This window comes from Podarcis liolepis, assembly GCF_965112155.1.
Source record: "Podarcis liolepis genome assembly, chromosome: 7".
Lineage (NCBI taxonomy): Eukaryota > Metazoa > Chordata > Lepidosauria > Squamata > Lacertidae > Podarcis > Podarcis liolepis.
In genome coordinates this window covers 84158099-84164714 of record NC_139561.1, presented here as the reverse complement: position 1 = coordinate 84164714, position 6616 = coordinate 84158099, and the positions used below count along the sequence as shown (strand labels likewise).

General features: G+C 48.1%; 1 long non-coding RNA gene across 1 annotated transcript; it reads right to left on the bottom strand.

The window, feature by feature from the left end:
- Positions 1 to 247: 247 nt before the first annotated feature.
- LOC310712750 lies at positions 248 to 3920 on the bottom strand. Its single transcript, XR_014528982.1, has 3 exons — positions 2527 to 3920; positions 2222 to 2362; positions 248 to 1848 (listed from the first exon to the last, which is right to left on the bottom strand). It is a non-coding gene; the product is annotated as an uncharacterized lncRNA (long non-coding RNA).
- Between the last annotated feature and the right edge of the window lie 2696 nt (positions 3921 to 6616).

The window sequence follows — 6616 nt, the reverse complement described above, 5'->3', positions numbered from 1 at the left end:
ATGTGGCCAGCATGACTAAGCCGCTTCTAGCGAACCAGAGCAGCGCACGGAAACGCCGTTTACCTTCCCGCCAGAGTATTTATCTACTTGCACTGCGTGCTTTCGAACTGCTAGGTGGGCAGGAGCTGGGACCGAGCAACGGGAGCTCACCCTGTCGTGGGGATTCAAACAGCCAACCTTCTGATCAGCAAGCCCTAGGCTCTGTGGTTTAACCCACAGTGCCACCCGTGTCCCTAATAAAGCTGCATAAACACCAGGCATTTAAAGCACACTCCAAGACACTCTTGCCAGAACCCTGGGAACTATAGTTTGCTAAGGGTGCTGGGAATTGTAGCTATCTGAGGGCTAAACTGCAGCTCACAGCAATCTTTTGGGGAGTGGGGGTAGAATGTGCTCTAAGTATGTTGCATACCAGTTTCTTCTAAAAGCCCCAGCTTTGAGAGCGATGTGAATTTTCTCCCTGTGTCCTTTTGACCTTGAAAGGTCTTTTATCCCCAGCTTGAGGCGCCTGAGGAAAATGCCTGTGTTTAATGGGGCCCATTCTCAGCTCCCTTCGCTTCCTAAAGAGGTGTTATCCATCATCGTTATCCATCATCGTGCCGCAGTGCTGTGCATCTTCTCGACATACCCTGCACACTTGGCGCACACATATGCCAACTCTGGCCCCTGGGGGCTTGTGACGATGTGCTAAATATGACATCCTTTGCTGAGATGCGGAACAGAGAAAGATCACGGCACGCCTGGCGATTTCTGAACCAGTCCATAAAAGGAAGCAAGGGAGTTTCTGCCGAAGCCTGTTTGCGGTAACTCTTTAACAGGGGAGCAGCACTCTGCACATGCTTTGGTGCACTTGAGATCATTAGCATCCCTGCTGCCAGCTTTTGGGGTTCTGTTCCTGGTTCCTGGGTTTAGAGCTGGACTCCCGGGTGGGTTGCTGCCCTCTGTTAAAGGCACAGGAGACCCAGCAGGGAAAAACATGACCCCACTGCCGTCTCCCCACAAACAATTAGGTATGCCATGCTCTTTATGGACTGAACTGCATTGACTTTAATACTTCTTCTTTGGCGATCACTCGTAGCCTAGTAAGATTGTCTTCCATAAACATGGTTTTAACAATGAGTCCGTCAGTGACTGTGGAGGCCAATTCTGGATCCACACGTCCTTCCACAGTGGGGACATAGGTTTCCGGGAAGGTGTTGATTACGGTGTGGATTTGCCAAGCATGCCTTCCTCTTAGCATGTTTCTCATTTTTGTCCTGAGTTTGAGCATCTTCAAAACCTATGACACTTTTGGTATAGGCTGTTCTCCAATTGGAGCACTCGCAGGCCAGTGTTTATATGACATTTTTAAAGATTTGTCTTGAGAAAGTCTTTGAACCTCTTTTGTTGACCACCAGCATTACGCTTTCCATTTTTAAGTTCTGAATAGAGTAGTTGCTTTGGAAGATGATAATCAGGCATCTGCACAACATAACCAGTCCAACCAAATTGATGTTGAAGAATCATTGCTTCAACGCTGATGATCTTTGCTTCTTCCAGGACACTGGCATTAGTTCGCCTGTTTTCCAAAGTGATATGTAAAATTTTTGGGAGATACCGTTGATGGAATTTTTTGAGGAGTTGGAGAGGGCGTTTATAAGTGGTCCGTGTTTGACAAGCATACAGTCAGGTTGTTAGTACAATAGCTTTGTAAACAAGCGTTTTGGTTTCTGTGCAAATGTCCCGGTCCTCAAACACTTCAGTCAGGAAAAAGCTGCACTTGCAGAGCTCAGGCGAAAAGCAAAGTCACTAATTTGACTTCAATAGCACCTCATCCCACAAGATGAAGCTTTACAGGTGAATCTTTACCTAAAGGTAAAGGTGAAGGTACCCCTGACCGTTAGGGTCCAGTCGCAGGCGACTCTGGTGTTGCGGCGCTCATCTCGCTCTATAGGCCAAGGGAGCCAGCGTTTGTCTGCAGACAGCTTCCAGGTCACGTGGCCAGCATGACTAAGCTGCTTCTGGCGAACCAGAGCAGCGCACGGAAACGCCGTTTACCTTCCCGCCAGAGTGGTACCTATTTATCTACTTGCAATTTGATGTACTTTCAAACTGCCAGGTGGGAAGGAGCAGGGACCAAACAACGGGAGCTCACCCCATTGCTGGGATTCGAACTGCCAACCTTCTGATCAGCAAGCCCTAGGCTCAATGGTTTAGACCACAGTGCCACCCGCATCTTTACCTAGCATGGCACTAAGTCATGGGGCAGGTGTTGCCAAGAAAGGTTGGCAACCTAGGTAGTTCTAGGGATCCCAACCTCCTCTCCACGCAAGGAGATTGGATGGATTCAGGGTTTGGTGGCCTGTTTTGTATGCAGAAGATCCTGGGTTCAAATCCTCAACACCTCTAGATTGGGCTGGGAAAAGACCCCTCTCTGAGACTGCCTCCGCTTTGAGAAGTTGCGCACGGGATGCTGGCAACAGGGTGTCGTCGCTTGAGAGCCAGTGCTGCGTAGCGGTTAGCGTGTCGGCCCAGGGTCTGGGTGACCAGGGTTCAAATCCCCACTTGGCCACGTAGGATGGCCTTAGGCCAGTCACCGTCTCTCATCCCAACCTACCTCACAGGGTTGTTGTGGGGAATTAAAGAGGAGGGGACAAGGATGTAGAGCCCCCTGGAGGAAAAAAAAGACGGGATATGAATGCAGTGGATTGCACGATTGATGCAAAATACAATTAAACGTGAGCAGGTGGTACAATCTCAGCGGTCCTGATTGCAGACATGGAAATCCATCCAAGGTTTGTAGAAAAGGGTGTTTGTGTGTGGGTTAAGTGATCCTGCACATGTGTGTGTTCATGAGCGACACACACACACACACACACAGAGACTTTTCCTGATTATTAAGGCAAGCATGGTCCTGAATCTGGGCTGGGTTCCCCTTTGGACGGAAGGGCTGGGTGGGAGCGGCGGTGAATTTCCTTCCCTTCACGGGCAGCCCTGGGATGGAGCTCCAATTCCCTAGCAACTGAGTGCTTGCAAGGGGTTGAGTGTGCTTTGCTGTGTGTGTGTGTGTGTGTTTGTGTGTGAAGGTTCACTCAGAGGTGACACACACACACACAGAGGACACTTTCCCTTCATGACCTCGGCTTAGTGTGATGTCAAAACCAAGAAGCCCCTACTTATTTCAAATCAATACATGAGCTGCAGCCAACCCACACCTTTGCAGCCAGTGAGGGTGGGCATTTGGGACTGGTAGGGTGGAAAGTGGGGAGCCCAACAGCAGGTGGCGCCAGAGCCAACGTGAGGCAGGGGCAACCAACTCTCGTTAGGTCTCCATCCTACCATTCCCAGCTGAGTCCTACAGGGGGCAGCACTGAGACAGAGGCGGAGGAGGAGGAATCTGACAGACACCAGTCAGTCTCCAGGGGTGGAAGGTACCCGGCCACAAACACCCACAATAAACCCCACTGCCTTCCGGGGGGGGGGGGGGAATTACTGGAGTGCTGCTGCCACTCAGTGCCTACAATACTGAGCTGGATCGACTGCTGGTCTGTCCAGGCAGATTCCTGGGTGTGCTCCATTCTTGGTTTTTGCTATGGGTATCGATGGTGCTGCACACCCGCCAACATTTCCCCGATAGAAATTGTTGTTGTTTAGTCATTTAGTCATGTCCGACTCTTCGTGACCCCATGGACCAGAGCACGCCAGGCACTCCTGTCTTCCACTGCCTCCCGCAGTTTAGTCAAACTCTTTCTGGTAGCTTCGAGAACACTGTCCAACCATCTCGTCCTCTGTCGTCCCCTTCTCCTTGTGCCCTCCATCTTTCCCAATATCAGGGTCTTTTCCAGGGAGTCTTCTCTTCTCATGAGGTGGCCAAAGTCTTGGAGCCTCAGCTTCAGGATCTGTCCTTCCAGTGAGCACTCAGGGCTGATTTCCTTCAGAATGGAGAGGTTGGATCTTCTTGCAGTCCATGGGACTCTCAAGAGTCTCCTCCAGCACCATAATTCAAAAGCATCCATTCTCTGGAGAACAGAATTATGGTCCAGCTCTCACTTCCTATTCCATATTATTATTATTATTATTATTATTATTATTATTATTATTATTATTATTATTATTATTAATTTTTTACTTATACCCTGCCCATCTGACTGGGTTGCCCCAGCCACTCTTGGGTGGCTTCCAACATTTATAAAAACATAATAAAACATTGAACACCACATTCCCCCCCCCCTATACACAGCTGCCTTCAGGCGCCTTCTGAAGGTTGTATGGTGACTTATCTCCTTGGCTCAGGGGTCGCATAACTCCTACCCTCCAACATTTCTCCAATGAAAATAGGGACGTCCTTAGGACATTCCGGGATCAAATCAGAAACCGGGACTGCTTCTGTAAATCTGGGACCGTCTCTGGAAAATAGGGACACTTGGAGGGTCTGGTGCTGTTCAGGCCTCAGTGTTGAATTCTCTGAGTATGTACACCCTACAAAAATTGTTCCTCCTGCGCACGGGCACCTGGTGACTGCAGAAATGGGAGAAGCATGTGCGTTGTCTTTTGAGACGTGGTGGTTGAATGCACCCTGCTCCCAATGCAGCCTTCACGCAACCATTTATTCCGTTTCCTCGACATTTCCTTAACTGTTAACTTCTGCAACGTACTTGAAGTTTCACACAGTGTAAAAGCCACTTTTGGAAATATAACGCAACAGTGGCACAAATGTGACGCTTGTTTTCGTGTTATTTCTTTCCGGGAGGGGGGAGACCTGTTTGCAAAGAACATAGAAATGAGCGCTGGGCTTGTGCTATATATGTATTATACTTTTATGTGGCACAAACACAGTGCTATTTTCCGAGGTGAAAGAAAGCTGCTGGACCTCTCTGTGAACGCCTCCCTCGTTCTCTTAGAACGACAGCAGTGGCATTGGAGTACAGTCATACCTCATGTTACGTCCGCTTCATGTTACGTTCTTTCAGGTTATGTCCTGCGGCGACCCGGAAGTACCAGAAAGGGTTACCGTATTTTTTGCTTTATAAGACTCACTTTTTCCCTTCTACAAAGTAAGGGGAAATGTGTGTGCATCTTATGGAGCGAATGCAGGCTGCGCAGCTATCACAAAAGCCAGAACAGCAAGAGGGATTGTTGCTTTCACTGCGCAGCGATCCCTCTTGCTGTTCTGGCTTCTGAGATTCAGAATATTTTTTTTCTTGTTTTCCTCCTCCAAAAACTAGGTGCGTCTTGTGGTCTGGTGCGTCTTATAGAGCGAAAAATACGGTACTTCCAGGTTTCACCACTCACGCATGCGGAGAAGCGTAAAATGACGTCACGCTAATGTGCAGAAGCGGCAAATCGCAACCTGCGCGCGCACAGACCCACCACTGCGAGTTGTGCTCTTTTCATGTTGCGAACGGGCCTCTGGAATGGATCCCATTCGCAACCAGAGGTACCACTGTATTCTGTGAGCAGGGATGTCCCCTCTATGTGCTGCGTGGAGCCGGGATGTTCAAGGTGAAAACTGAGATGAGCAAGACAACATCTGGCAGTTCCTCTTCCCTCTGGGCATCATCCTGACCTCCAGAGGAGCATATGGGAGAGGTCTCGCCCGGCAAGCGCTAGTCAGCCCCTCACCCCAACGCAAAGAGCTCGCCTGGCTGGGTCAGACCAAAGGTCCTTCTCTCTAGGCCACTTCTCTGGCTCCTAATGGTAGACAGCCAGCTAGCTGCCTCAGGGATGCTCATTATATCAGGAAGAGATGGAGACAGACCTGTGTCCCTGGTTGGAAGCCATTGACGCTGCCTGCTATTAATGCAGCCCTGTCAAAGTGAAATTCAGGAAGCGCCGCTCCACAGGCAACTATGACCAGCCTTGCTGCGTGGACTTGTGGCAGAGCACTGGGGCTCTGAGCATCGCCATACCCTAGACCGGTGGCAGTTGGGGGGTAGCGGATGTGACAGAGCCCAAGATGAAGGCCTTTCAAAGTGGGTTTGTGTTGTGAATTCACAAACCCTCCAAGTGTCCTTATTTTTATACCCTGCCCATCTGGCTGGTTTGCCCCAGCCACCCTGGGCGGCTTCCAACATATATAATAATAATAATAAAACATTTTAAAACATCTTCCCTATACAGGGCTGCCTTCTGATGTCCTAAAGATTGTATGGTTACTTATGGTTACTTATATCAATAACAATGTCCTAAGCAGGGGTGCCCAAACTTTTTTCAAAGAGGGCCGGATTTGATGAAGTGAACATGAGTGAGGGCCGACCAAAGTTGTTGAGCATATGGAGAATGGAAAATATTTAAGGAATATGTAAGATTATATTGTGAAAATGACACCATCTTAGCAGAACTTGAATGATACTTGTAAACAAAAAAAAAATGAACAAATACTCTAGTGGAAAAAGGGTATAAAGTAAAGCTGCACGATAAAACCATGATAACAGAAACATAATGAGAACAATTGGAAGTTTTATGCAGAATTTTTTATTTGAGAGACATGATTTTGTATAAATTTTTGGTTCTTTTTCTTCTTTTCTTTTTATTTTTTTCCTTACTTTTATATCCTGAGGTTTTCTTTTTTTGTGTCTAACTTTTCTATACTTACCTTCGTTGTATGTTTGTATTTTAAACCAATAAAGAGTTACTT